Below are 15,900 nucleotides of genomic sequence, written 5' to 3' on the forward strand. Positions count from 1 at the left end.
TTCTTTAGAGTAAACTGCATGCCCAGAGGTAGCTGGCCAACAGCAAAGGTGTTAGCAGCGTCTTTGGAGGTTCCTTGACTCACAATGCTATGGTTTTCCTGTTCCTTTTCCCTTTTAATTTTATCTTATTTTTATTTCTATATATTCTCTACTTTACTTTTTACCATCCATGTCATTTGCATATGTATTATGCCACGTTTAGTGTTTTTTATGGGATTCTAAAGTGTGTTAACAAGCGATTCTCAGTATGGAAAGGGGAGGCATGGAGGAATTGAGAGGAAAGAGGAAATAGAAACAGTAATCAGGATATGTCATGGGGAAAAAAATCCATCTTTAATAAAAAAAAAAAGAATAAAGCAAGCCCAGATGGCTTATTTTTATTGTTTGTACACATCTGATAAAAATACTCTTTATAGTGAAAAAGTAAATAAAATTATAAAAGGTATAAATTATTACTAATTTCTTTATTTAAGTATAAATGTAACGGTTGAAAGATAGCTAAACATACATTTTATGGAATGTAATACTGATAATTCTTATACTTTCATATTCCTCTGATATAAAATATGGTAAGGAATGATTATATGATAATAAATTAATCAAATATGTAAAATTTAGAAGAGACTATCACTCCTTGACAACACAGTTTCTATAAACAAAACAGTTGCAGTGTTGTGGTCACACATTACTATAGAAAACTAAATACTTTAAGCTTAAAGAGAAAGCATACTATATCTCATGGCTTTCTCAAATTTAGTATCATTTGAAAAATAATTATATTAAAGAGACAATGGGAGGAGAAACCCTGCCTTGGTTATATTTCCAATTTACTGTTCTCCAAATACTTTATTATATCTTGGCCAGCTTTTAAGTTCAATGATAGTACATTCTGAGGAAAGTATATGGAGAGACTCACTGCCTACCAAGGAAATTCAATTAATTTTGTTTCTTTTCTCTTAAGATATAGGCCCTAATTATCTGTATCTATGTAGTCTAGAATCTTTTATTTAGGGCACTATGGCCTTATGGTCATCATGATTTGACTGCATTTGCCTTTTCAGAACTAGAATAATATATATGTAGTGTCACACGCAGTGTTAAGATTAAGCTTTAAGTAAGTTAGTGAATTCATTACTGGAACCCTTGGTAGTCTAATAAGTAAAGAAAACTGGCATTTGGAAGACCATATAGAAAAAAATAATTGAAATGAACAAGCCTTGGCATCAGAACTTGGATTTTATATTTTTTGCGCTAATCCTTCACTTTCTAGAACACAATCTATCACCTACAACTCTTTTGTATTAAATCCAGCGTTCAGTAATAGCTACTGAGAAAATAAATGAAGCTTTAATCATACTTGTAATCAATGCTGTTAAATGGAAAATTGAATGATGCAAATATTTGCCTTGCTATGTTTACTATCTATTATGTTACTAATTACACATGTATTATTTTAAGAAAAAAAACCAAATACAACATTGAAACTAACTGTGTTATTATATAGTAACACACATTACCTTACTTCTGATTCCCATTAATTTGTATTAACAGATATAACAAACTATTAGGAGGATATACAAGAACTAAATTTAAAACTTCAGATCTTTCAATAGTATTTCTATGTCTTCTTGGTAACTATGGATTTATTAAAAGCAAAAACAAGTTCAATTATTTACATTGTCAAGGTAATTTTAGTCTGGCAGTTAATTTATAAATTTCTGCTTTGTACTACAAAGTATTTGAATTAGAAGGACAAGATTCAGTAGTTGGACTAATAATCAATGCTTTCAGTGATGAGAGCAAGTTACTAGTGTTTGCTGTCTTTATTTAAATTGGGTTGAGAAAGAAAAGAAGACAGAAAAGGAGGAAAAGAGAATGGATATAGAGAGGAAAAGAAAGAAAATTTACATCTTTTTTAAAATTTTTTTAAATTTTATTCTTCTCATTAGTTACATTTTGTTAATTCTGTATCTCAGCTGTACCCCTCATTCCCTCCCCAATCTCACCCTCCCTCCCTCATCTCCTCCCTGCCCCATTCCAAGTCCACTGATAGGGAAGGACCTCCTCCCCTTTCATATGACCGTTTTGTCAGGTATTTTCAGGACTGGCTGCAAAGTCCTCCTCTGTGGCCTAACAGTACTGCTCCTCCCTTGGGAGGTGGGGAGGTCAAAGAGCCAGTCATTGAGTTCCTGTTAGAAATAGTCCTTGTTCCCCTTACTATGGGAAACCAATTGATTACTGAGCTATCACGAGTCACATCCGAGCAGAGGTTCTAGGTTTTATCCTCTCATGGTCTTTGGTTGAGTGTCCATCTCAGAAAAGACCCTGTGCCCAGATATATTTGGTCCTTGTGGAGCTCCTATCCTTTCCACATCAAACTCCCCTTCTTTCATATGATTCCCTGCACTCTGCCGAAGATTTGGTTATGAGTTTTAGTATCTACTTTGGAACACTGCTAGGTAGAATCTTTCAGATGCTTTCTGTGGTAGACTCCTGTCATACGTTCAATGCACATCCCATTTGTCTTTCTAAATGAGGATTGATCATCTTACCCCAGGTCCTCTTTCTTGTTTATCTTCTTTGGTTTATAGATTTCATTATGTTTATCATATCTTATAGGACTATATAAGTGAGTATATACCATCTGTATCTTTCTCTTTCTGGGATACCTCACTCAGAATGATCTTTTCTAGATCCCACCATTTGCCTGCAAATTTCATGATTTCCTCCTTTTTGATTGCTGAGTAGTATTCCATTGTGTAAAAATAGCACAATTTCTGTACCCATTCCTCCATTGATGGACATCTGGGTTGTTTCCAGGTTCTGGCTATTACAAATAAAGCTGCTACAAACATGGTTGAGCAAATGTCCTTATTGTGTACTTGAGCAAATTTTGGGTATATGCCTAGCAGTGGTATAGCTGGGTCTTGAGGAAGCACTATTCCTAATTGTCTGAGAAAGCTCCAGATTGACTTCCAAAGTGGTTGTACCAGTTTACATTCCCACCAGCAGTGGAGGAGGGTTCCCCTTTCTCCACAACCTCTCCAGCATGTGTTGTCACTTGAGTTTTTCATCTTAGCCATTCTGATGGTGTAAGGTGAAATCTCAGGGTCATTTTGATTTGCATTTCCCTAATGGCTAATGATGTTGAGCATTTCTTTAAGTGTTTCTCTGCCATTCTATATTCCTCCACAGAGAATTCTTTGTTTAGCTCTGTTCCCCATTTTTTAATTGGATTACTTGGTTTGTTGCTTTTCAGCTTCTTTAGTTCTTTATATATACTGGATATTAGCCCTCTGTCTGCCCAAGTAGCTGTTTCCTTCTTGGTGAGATGTCTGTTTGACTTTTATAATAACATTGTGTTATAAGTAATGTTCATCTAAATAAACAAAGCATATGATACTTGAAAAATAAATCTTGTATGGACATCCTAAGTGTCATGTGCCTCTCCACTGGCCATGCCCTCAACGAATAGGAAATTCAAGAGAGGACATTTGTGCCATTCTCTGATAGAGTAGGTAACATAAATTCCAGACTGGAACATGGTCACTGTTGCTTTATTCTACTCAGATTTGAGATAAGAAGTGGCAGAAAGATATGGAAACTGTAGTTCATTAAGTGAAAAGCTTCCAGTAGGGCAAGTTCTATGAAAGCAACTCTTAACTGATTCAGAGATTCAAACCATTGAAAGGATACCTTTCATCTTCACTGGAAAAATAGAAAATGTACTTTCTGGGCACGATCCCAAGAGTATCAAAGTTTTAAAGATTCAAAAGAGTTCTAAGGAACTTAGAGATGAGTATGGGAGGAGATGAGGGAGAGAGGGTGGGTAGAGAGGGAATGAGGGAGGGGGCTACAGCTGGGATACAAAGTGAATAAAATGTAGTCAATGTAAAAAGTTATTAAAGAGCCAAAAAAAAAAGAGTTCCAAAGAAGAGAACATAAACCTAGAATGGCCCTGAAGGAGAAAGAGAAACAAAGAGAATAAGGGAGTCATAGACACATCAGCTGTTGTTCCAGAAATAAACTGAGCATAGATAATATGTAGCAAGGCTTCTATAAAAGGGGATCTTAGGAGGGCATTGTATGGAGCTGTGAATGTGAAGACTCAGAACAATGGGAATCATAAAATCATGTATGCAGCAAAAACATAAGATGCTCATTTGGGGAAAGTTTTAGACACCAAATAATTCCAGAGTAAAAGAATGACCATCTGTACCACACTCATCAGGCCTTGGACCTGGATAATGTCATCAAGAACCCCAGGTGTCAGGGAAGGGTCAATAGAATTTGATATTTACACTGATGGGTTTCAGGATCGTCTTGGCCTGATATTTGCTTGCTATATCCAATTCCTACTTTGGGGATGGGGATATTTATGTATATATGTCCATTGTATATGGGAAATATATAATAAACTTTGTTTTGATTTTATAGAGTGTTATTGTTGAAACTTTAAGGTAAGAAATGGAACAACATTAGCATATAAAGTGAAATATTTTGATGGAAATTTCCAGAAAGGAAAAACTGTGAGAATAAGGTCTTCCCTGAACATGAGGAACACTATTTTGTGGGCCTGAATAGCAAACATAACATAAAGGAAAAAGGACGTCAGCAGAACACCAGCATTCCTCTGTGTCTATTTAATAATCTCCCAAGATGTGAGCAGGTACGTGCCTTCCACCTATGGCTGACTGCATCTCCTGACTGTGAGCCAAGTACCAGACTGTGTCTTCTGAGATTGAACTCATAAACCTTGTATTTCCTAATTTTCTTTTGGTCAGGTGTTTTGTCAGTAAGAAAAGAAAAGTTGCAAATAGAGTAAGATATTTCATATAATGCCTATCATGCCTTTACAGAAAAGAAAATAAAGACTGAAAGAGATTCACAAAAGATAAAAAGGAAGACTATGAGAGCATAAAGAACTTTATCAAATCACAAAAGAATGACAAATATTGCACAAACTCCCAAACTCCCAGAAACAGTTAACAAAATGACAGAATTAGATTTCTAACAGCAGGTGATTACTTTTATGTAAATGGATGAAAAGAATTCTCTAATCAAAAGACAACATTTTTGAAGGTGTTATACAATGATGAGTAAACAGACTTTAAGTGTGTGTTTCCTGCTATGGTCTACTTACCTTTACAAACCCTATATATGAAGAGTAAGAGCTGGAGGACAATGTCATGCATGTGACAAACGAAAGAACAAACGTGGCATATTTTAAAAGAAAAAAAATAGGTTTTATTTTTAAAAGTCATGTAAAAGAAATACATTCATTTCATAATGATTAACTGGTTAATGTATCAAAAGAGAGAACAATAGAGGTTACCGTGGGCAAAATACATTATGCATACAGGTATAAAAATTTATGATGAAACCCAGTATTTGTTCTTTAAAATTAATCTAAACTAACACAAAAATTACAATATATAAACATATATGTATATGTATATATTGACATTGAAACACCTCCTTCACATGTGAGACACTTACTAATTGAACTAAAATGAATAATAGATGACAATACAGAATACATAGAAAATTCCATATATCTTTGTTTCAGCAGTAGATAAGGCAAAAAAAAAAGAAAGCAATAAAAGAACAGCACACTAAATAAAATAGAAGCACAGACAACATCCCGTGCAAAGGCAGCAGAATACATGGTATTTTCAGACTCTCATAGAACTTTAAAGAACAGATATTATGTCACAAAGAAATTCTTACATGAAAACAGGAGGAGGACCTCCCCAATCAGTGGACTAGAGGACCAACATAGGGGAGAAGAGGAATGGAGGGTGGGACCAGGAGGAGATGAGGGAGGGGGTTACAGTTGGGATACAAAGTAAATAAATTGTAATAAATATTAATAAATAAATAAAAATAAATAAATAAAATTGGCTTGACTGGTAAATAAAATAGCTATTAGGTCACAAAGACATGCGTATATGAGCACACATATGGTGTGCCTATTTAAATAATATAAAATGTAAGGTGTATTTTCTGACTACAGTGATCTAAAAGTAAGAATACATATCAAGATAAATTCACAGAAAAAATTACACATTAATGTATCAAAGAAGAAATCAGAGAAAAACCTAGAGAAGACACCATGTACCTCACCTGTGTGCTCTGGCCATTTTATCCAAGAGAACATTAAAGTTATCGACACTAAATACACCCTAAGCCTTTCAGGACAGCACAGCATAGGCACTGTTTGCATTAGATTTGCAAACCTGCTACTTCAGTAGAATTTCAGATGTTTCTAACTTACAGGCATGCAGATTAGAGTCTTTGAGAAAAAAAAATCTACATATGTAGAACATTCTTTCAAATTGTAAACCTACATGAGGTAAAGTATACGTGATGCAAGATAAGTGTATAAAGGAATGATACACAGGGTATTAGTTAATGGTCAGACTACATATTCACAGACTTATGAACAACTGTGATAAGCAAAATGACATCATTCAAGAAAATGACAACTGAATGACTAGACTTTTTTATTAAATATAGATTTTTTCATACAAAATATTCTGAGTATGGTTTCCACTCTCCCAGCCCCTCCCAAATGCTCCTCACTTACCTACCTTCCCAAAGCCATACCCTTTGTTTCTATCTCATTATAATACAGATAATTAAAACAATAATAACAATAATAAAGTCAAACAGGGCAGAAAAGAAAAAAAAAAAAACAGAAAAAAGGAATAAACAAGCAAACAAACAAAAAAACTCAGAGGAAACAGAGAGAGTCACACATTCACATGTACCAAAACTCCACAAAAACAATTTGGAAACTATTCGATATAAGCAAAAATTCTGATAGTTAAAAACAACTACAAAATGCATAATGACACAAAAACCTTCAAAAATACCACTGAATTAGGTTTGTATTGGTTGTCTACTGTGGGGCCTAAGGTGTCTCCTGAACTGTGGTGATTTGTGTAATTAGGGAGACCTCTAAAATACCCTGCATGAGGACATAGCATGAGGGCAACCTGCTGACTCAGCATGCACCTGGTCTGTTGCAGCAGCCAAACAGCCAGAAATAACAGTACTGGAAATCTATCTTGTAAAACAGGCCAAAGTCCAGTCTTGGAAAGCGGACTTGGAAGATGTCAAAATGCTTCTTTACTACTGTTCACACCTACTTGGGATGTTCTCTCACCATGCTGACTCACCAGGAGGACGGCCTAATGATCAGAATTAAAATGGCTTCCCTTGAGATACATATGTCATAGTTTAAAATACAATATGAAGCAACAGAACCAAAAAATATGGGCACATGGGTCTTTCTGAGACTGATACTACAACCAAGGATCATGCATGGAGATAACCTAGAACCCCTGCACAGAGGTAGCCCATGAAAGTTCAGTCTCCAAGTGGGTTTCCTAGCAATGGGAACAGGGACTGTCTCTGACATGAACTCAGTGGCTGGCTCTTTGATCACCTCCCCCTGAGGGGGAGCATCCTTATCAAGCCACAGAGGAAGACAATACAGCCAGTCTTAATGAAACCTGATAAGCTAGAGTCAGATGGAAGGGAAGAAGGAACACCCCTATCAGTGGACTAGGGGAGGGGCATGGGAGGAGACTAAGGAGGAGATGAGGGAGGCAGCTACAGCTAAGATATAAAGTGAATAAGCTTAATTAATAAAAAATAAATGAATTTTAAAAATACAATATAAGTATATATCCTGAGAATATGATGGTCTTTTCATGTATTGACATCCACAGAACAATGGTTATTGAACTAGACGAACAGATAACTCATAAACAATTGAGAACAGACATAATGAAAGTCTCAGTATCCAAGCATAAATTCTGAAAAGTATAGTATAGATACTGAATGTTACACTATTACACAAGGAAAGTGGTGGTATATGTTGAGATTAGTGATTAAATCCTAATCTATGTTCACAGCCACCAACAATATCAAGTATTCAATGCTCGTTAACATGCTTGTTAGGTCTTTCAGTGTAGTGTACCTGCCTTAGTGCCAATGTGTACTTTTGGATGCTCTGGTATTCTAAACATTATCACCCGATTCTAATATGGAAGGAGAGTATCCCTCATACATCCATCTAATGGGATCTTACATGGATAAGAAGTAAGATCAAGGAATACCAGGGCACTAAGGTTTATCTGGTCCATTGGTAAGCACTACAACACATATCAAGATAATATAGAATATTGTCTTTCTTCCTGGACTCAACTACACATAGTTTTTTTTTTCTTCTCATTATTATTATTATTATTATTATTATTATTATTATTAATTAAAATTTATTCAGTTTGTATCTTGCCTGTAGCTCCCTACCTCATCTCCTCCCACCCACCCTTCTTTTTTCCCCCCTATTATGTCCCTCCCCTAGTCCACTGATAAGTGAGAATCTCCTTGCCCACTATCTGACCCTAACTTGTCAGAGCTCATGAGGACTGTCTGGAACCTCTTTCTCTGTGACCTAGTAAGGCTTCCTCACCAGGGGGAGGTGATCAAAGAGCAGGCAACCAAGTTCATGCCAGTGATTCCCCTGCTTCCCTTACTAGGGAACCCCAAGAAGACTGAACTTCCCATGGGCTACATCTGAGCAGGGGATCTAGGTCCTCTCCATGTATGGTCCTTGATTTATTATAAGTCTCTGCAAAATACTTTTATTTCAATCAAAAATGAATACAAATCCCCTCCGAGGCCTTAATGCCAGGACTAAGGCAGACACACAAGTGTGTTGTGCCAAATTAGTTTAATCCCTACACAAATGCAGGGAATAACTGAGACAATAAATGGGTCTAGAAATGAGTAATTGCTGAGTTTTTGACAGGGCTCCAGGGACAGACCTGACTGGGAAGCAGAGAATGAGCAAAGTACAAACAAAGGGAGATACAGAAAAAGAAAGGCCAGGGTAATGTTCTTTGCACTCTCTGATGGGCAGTCTTCAGTGCCCTGGAAGATCAGGTGTTCACAGTTGAAGAACAAAAACAAAACATCAGGGTTATAACATACAACTTAATACGGAGATAAGATTATTGTCTACAGCTGAAAAGGAAGGTGGTACACATCTGAACCAAAGAGACAGTTTTGCTGACACTCAATAGATGCAGTCTCTGTAGGAGAGCAGTCTTCAGGCAGAATTATCTGGGGGAAGCAAGCTACAAGAAAGTAAAAATTCTTTCTGAATTTCAGCAATTCAGGGCTTTCTCCTCTCTCCACAGGCAACTAACCTCTCCATTCACTTCCTCCAATTTTAGCAGAGTCCTGGGAGCGTAATACCTTCTTTGGCCTCCATGCATACTAAAGGAGCCTTGACAAAGTAGATCTGCCTTATCAGACTAGAATATATGGACCTTCTTATCCTCCCAGTGAGAAACTACACCAGTGTCCCTAAGGTACAGTGATCATCACCAGAGCCCATTGCTTGAATTTGTAAGGGATTTGGCATGTTTCCCATGTGAGCTCTGTTTGAACTAACAACTGACTAAAATGATTGGGAAAATGCTATTGTCTCAATTTAGCAATCGGTTTACCAGGAATAGAAAGGAAATGGGGAGGAGACTTGGTTAGCCAGCTTAGACACAATGCTTCATGCTGTAAGCTGAACTCATGTCAGCTATGAAGCTAGAGCAAAGGGACATCAGTGCTTCACAGCCACGAATATGTCTCTGAACAGTAAGGCTAGGGTAGAGCACATTGCACATCTGAGAGCTATATCTCATTGAGGGAAAATGTAATTCGTAGGCCCTCACGAGTTGCTGGAGGGCTGCAAGATGGATAGCTTAAGATGCCCTTGGATCTCACCTCTGGAAAAGAACTGAACCACTGAGCTAGATCTTAAAGTTTGTAAGAGACAACAAGGTGGGAGAAGTGTTTTTACAAGCTCTTTGACACTTTACATAAACAGCAAAAATTATGCAAAAGAAGTGATACAGCATCATATAAGACCATAAAAGATATTATATTTGTATTCTCACTGGTTCTGGCAACTCAGCCGACATCTGAAGTGGACGTTTCCTTGAAGACTCAGTTTTATCATGTGATGTTTTGCTGCAAGCTGGGCATGTGATGTTTTGCTGTAGGTCGGTTTGTGAGAGGGCACCTGATGTTTTGCAAAAGCATGACTTTGGCCAGCTAAGAACACCTGTGAGTGGACCCTGAGGAGAGGAGATATATAGAGGCCTATACACAGTGAGACATCGCTCTTTGGATAGACGTGGCTGCCCTGATCTACATGCTTTGACACTTGACTTCACAGAAGTGTTCCAGAGAACTTCCAACTTTGCTGACTTCATGTTGCTACTTGGTGTTGGCCTTTGGATTGGACTGCTGGTATCCTACGACTAAGTTTGGTAATCCCATAGAGACCCATCGACCCTCCTCAGCAGCAAATAGATAAAAGAAGTCTACAGCCATTTTCTCTACTCATCTCCTACCTAAGGTGGGGGATTGGAAGGGAGGTAAAGATGCTTAAGAACCCCAAATAAATCAGGTTTGGTGAAAAATCTAAGCCTGAAGACATCCTTTGGGAACATTATTGCTCTGTGTGTGTGTGTGTGTGTGTGTGTGTGTGTGTGTGGTGTGTGTGTGTTCATGTGTGCATTAGCACATGGGCACACACATTTGCACATGGAGACAGAAATTGATATCCTGTGTCTTTTTCAGTATCTCTCTGCCTTCCCTTTTGAGACAGCCTCTTTTATTGAACACAGAGCTCATTTATTATTTAGACAAACTTGTCGAAAACTGCCAGGAATCCACTTATCTTAGACCTTAGTGTTAGTGTTACAGCAAGCTGGACACCCCCCCCCACACACTCAGCTTTTCATGTGTGCTGGGACTCTGAACTCAGATTCTCATCCTTTTATGGAAGGCCATTAACCTGCAGCACCATCTTCCCCATCCCGGAACTATTATTCTAAACAACACAAATGCTCTAGCTCTTTATTGTTCTACTTTGTAGGCTGTACAAGCTATCCTAGTGTGTCTGGATTAATTGGTACTGGAGAAATTCCAGAAGACACCTAGAAGTGGTAGACAACAGTAGAGCTGTTTGAAGTCTCCTTCTTTGATTTCTTGTACAGTGTATATGGATCCTTGAAACTGAACAGCACTTATGTCACTGGGATTCAGACTAGTCCTGGACTTGCTCTGTATGTTAATGGTGTTCCTAGAACCTACAAAATGTTTTGTGCCTTAGTGCCGTACTCAGATCACGTCAGTGTTGCAGTGTTCCATCAATGTGAGGAGATATGTCTCTGAACCCAGGTCTGGGGAGGTCCATATGAGTATGAAGTGGATAAGCTTTATGAAATAGAAAATCTTCAAAACAACTGGTCATTGGATAGTCTTGGACAATACACTATTCCATTTCCCACCACACATACACAGACACACTGGTAACTTTCAGGATAACTACAAATACTCTCTGAAGTCAATATCCTGAGAAAAGGAGTGTGGTTTGGCATGCCTGTTTCTATAAAAGGACGTGCTATAACCTTGGCTCCATGATCCAAGTATTCCTGATGCACCAATCCAAAGAGTGCTTTCAGCTCGGGGTCAAGTGGAGGTGTGCACAGATGAGGCTCCATCTGCCCTGAGCAGCTTCCCTACACTGTTCAGAGCGGGCTCCCCATGGATCTTATGCCTCTGTTGATTGCTGTTGCCTATTTGTGAGTAATAAAGTTGCTCTTCTTGATTGCACAGCTTGTTCAGTCTCACCAGACTGGTCCTGAGGTGTAAGTGATAGGGGTATTTTGAGAGATAGGGCAATTTGTGTCTGATAAAGGTTGGTAATTAGGGTAATTGCATTTATCATTTATCAGTATGCATTTCAAAGCCTCATGAAATATATGTATGAGCATTCATATATACTTTATCAGATTATAAGTTATAATCTGATAAAGATGGGAAATGAGGTGTTAATAAGTTAACATTGAATTAAGTTGTTTACAATCTTTTAATTAATCCATAGTGGTTTTACATCCACATTTTTAGAATGCAGATTCAACATCCTATAAAATTTTTCACTTGAATTAATAAACAAAGGTGTACTCATCCAAAAATACCTAAATTTCTCAGATTTTTTTATTCCTGAAACTATGTAATGTGTTCTATTATTGCTTCTATGTTAAATTCATTAAGTGTTCCCTAGTAGTAGTTTGTTCAGTGTTGATATTGCCTCCAGAACCAATAACTATTTTTATATGTGCTTCTTTTTGTCTAACTGTTTAATAAGAAATTACTGTAGAGAGCTGCGTAATGCCGCACCTGAAAGATGGAGCTGGTTTCCGCCTTCCACCTTCCCGATGGTGAGTGCTCTCTGTCACAAACAACTCCACATTTGGCTAAGGCTGAGGATATGGCTTGCTTCCATGTATGTGGACCTATCTGCATTGCCCACGTGGCATGCTGAGGTTGGCTACCCAGAGGCTATTTAAAGTGGGCTGGCTTTACCCAGGGTTAGATGATTGTTCAAGGTTCCTGAATAAACTGCATTGAAGAAAAAAAAAAAAAAGAAATTGCTAGAGTAGCTTAAAAATAGTTTCCTCACTGGTAAAATATTGCAGTCTACTTACCTGAAAATATCACTTAAATTGTGCTCTGATATATGAAGTAAAGCTTTAAACATGTGTAGTTGGTAGAGCTCAAAAGCCTAAGCAAAGAAATGAAAGAAAGAGCAGGCAACCAAGTTCATGCCAGTGAATGGTGCTGCTCCCCTTACTAGGGAACCCCCTTAGAGACTAAGCTTCCTGTGGGCTACATCTGAACAAGGGGTCTAGATCCTTTCCTTGCATGGTCCTTGGATGACTCATCAGACTGTGAAAGACTCCCTGAGCCCAGAGTTTTGGCTCTGTTGGTCTCCTTGTGGAGCTCCTGTCCCCTCCAAGTCTGTCTATCTCCCCCTTCTTCCATAAGATTCCCTGCACTCTGCCTATAGTTTGGCTATGAGTCTCAGCATCTACTTGGATACCATTTTGGGCAGAGTCTTTCAGAGGCTCTCTGTGATAGGCTTCTGTCCTGTTCCCTGTCTTCTCCTACTTCTGATATCTTTTATTTGCCCTTCCGAATTAGGCTTAAGCCTATTCCCTAGGGACGTCCTTGTTGTTTAACGTTTTTAGGACTATAGACTTTAATATGTTTATCCTATAATATATGGCTAACATCTGCTTATAAGTGAGTATATACCATGTGTGTCTTTCTGCTTCTGGGTTACCTCACTCAGGATGATCTTATTCATTTCCATCCATTTGCCTGCAAATTTCATGATTTCCTTGTTTTTAATGGCTGAGTAGTATTCCATTGTGTAAATGTGCCACAACTGGCTACCACCGCCTGGCAAGGTGGCCTTACTAGGCCACAGAGAAGAAAGATCATAGTCCTGATGAGACCTGATAGGCTAGGGTCCAATAATAGAGGAGGAGGACCTCACTTATCAGTAGACTAGGGGAGGGACATAGGAGGGAAAGAGGGGGGTAGGGTGGTCTCAGGAGGAGATGATGGAGGGGGCTACAGCTGTCATACAAAGTGAGTAAATTTTAATAAATAATAATAAAGAAAAAAAGAAGAAATGAAATGAAGCAAGCAAGCATGATTTGCCAGTTCTGAATTTTTTGGTTTTTTTGCTTGTTTGTTTGTTTTTGAGACAGGGTTTCTCTGTGTAGGTCTAGCTGTCCTTGACCTCACTCTGTAGACCAGGCTGGCCTCAAACTTACACAGATCTGCCTGCCTGCCAAGTCTAGGGCTTAAAGCTGTGTGCCAACACCACCCAGCTGCAGTTCCAATTTTAATTCTGGTCTGAGTTTTGGAACCAACCATGTTAGGCGATAAGCTTGAAAATGTGGAATCATCTCTAGCTTCCAGTTGTTGGTGCAGACTTTGCTATAGCTGTTTCCACTCAGCTAATTGGTATAAAGATTAGAGTTCTTGAAACCTACTAGCTAGGATAAGGAGAGTGTACTTCTTACTTTTCCTCTGAATAACTGAAGCTATAAATCTCCATAAAACTATGATGTGAGGAGAGAATATCCTAGGGAATTTCTTGTTCCAGGCATTTTCATCATCAGGTTCCAGGTGTACCGGGCATGTCACAGTTATCTTCAACAAACTGGAAGTAATTAAGACCATTTTTCAGTAATATTTTTGACTTCTTTTTATAATTTACTTACTTATTTATTCACTTTACAATCCAAATGCAGCCCTCACCCTCCTCTCCTCCTGAGTCTATCTCTCACCCTCTTTCCCTCTCCCCCTTAACCCCCTTTTTATCAGTCCACTCCAGCACATCAAATTGCATCATGAATGAATGCATCCTCTTCCACGGAGGACAGGCCAGGCAATCTGGCTAGGGAAAGTGATTCAAAAGCAGGCAGCAAAGTCCATGGCAGATAGTTCCTGTTCCACTTACTAGGAAACTCATATGAAGACTAAGCTGCCCATAGGTTACATATGTGTTTGGGGGCCTAGGTGCAGACAGTGCTCTTTGGTTGGTGATTCCGTCTTTGTAAGCCCAACTGGGCCTAGGTTAGTTGACTCTATTGCTCCTTTTGTGGAGTTCACTTACAATTTTAATTGTGCAAACCACCTTCAGAGTTTAGAAATGAATATCCTCAATCATCTAAGGTTCTAACCATTTTCAGTAAAGAATTGGTGCATATCACCTGCATGTTTACTCCTTTCTCACTTTGGTTATAGATCTTCTTGTTCATTCATATTTAACAAAGATCTGTTAATATAGGTGCACTAGAGGACACTATGGAAAAGCAAATACTGTTTTCCATAGTAATTTGTGTTTTACTGGATATTTAGGATAGTTTTGTATGCTACATTCATAGATTTCCAATGTGAGTAAATGTCTTTAAGGACACTTTAAGATATAAGTACAACATAAATATAAAAGAATAAGGACTACTTGTTTAAAATAACCATGTACCCAGCCTGCTTCTTAATAAATACCATAGGCTGGATGTTTTAACCAACATCTCTAACAGGTTCTGAGGCTACACAACCAATACTCGAATTTGCATGACTGCATTTTCAGTTAGTATGCTTTGTAGGTTTACTGTGACTATCTGCTCTTCAATAATCACATTGTGGTAAGAGATCATTTCTCTTATATCTCTTCCAATAAGGGTACTTATGCCCTCGTGAGGGCTCCACCCCCATGAATAATTACCCATGAATGGTCACTAACAAAATCCATCTCAAATGTGTGAGGAATTCAATGTATGAAATGTATATGGAACACAAGCTTTCCATCTCGTCAGCTTCAATAGTGAGTTTTCTGTTTCTTACTGTGATTTACCATGTAACATACTATTAGTAAATAAACTGCACCAATGCAGTGGGATCCCATACCCCAAAAGCCAACTGGGAAAAGATATTTTCCACTAACAGAGAATTAAAATGTCATTTGTTTTATGAGAAAGGTCCCGTACTAGGTAGGTTTGATTGTCCTAAAACTAATTATGTTGACCAGATTGGCTTCAAGTTTGTGAAAATTTTCCTGCCTCTGCCTCCAGAGTATTAGACTAGCGAGCTTGTCTCATGCATCCTGAACTATAATGCCTTTAATCATTGGCTTAGCAAAATAAAACAGACTTTATCAAAGCAGCCAAACCACAATCACTATTTCTTGTAATAATGTAGAATGTAAAGGTTATTAATAGCCTGTTTATGAAAACTATAGAGTAAATTTTTACAGATGAATAAATGAAGGCATTGAGTATGTTACTTACTTCAAAAGGTGACCTTATTCAAATAACAAAACTTTTAAAAAGATCTTTTATTTTTATTAATTTTTATTTTTTATTGAAAATAGATTTTTTATATAATACAATAGAATCAAGTTTTTTCCTTCCCTGACTCTTTCTAGATCATCCCTACCTTCAAATCCACCCAAATTCA

Source organism: Meriones unguiculatus, chromosome 7, assembly GCF_030254825.1.
Source record: "Meriones unguiculatus strain TT.TT164.6M chromosome 7, Bangor_MerUng_6.1, whole genome shotgun sequence".
Classification (NCBI taxonomy): domain Eukaryota; kingdom Metazoa; phylum Chordata; class Mammalia; order Rodentia; family Muridae; genus Meriones; species Meriones unguiculatus.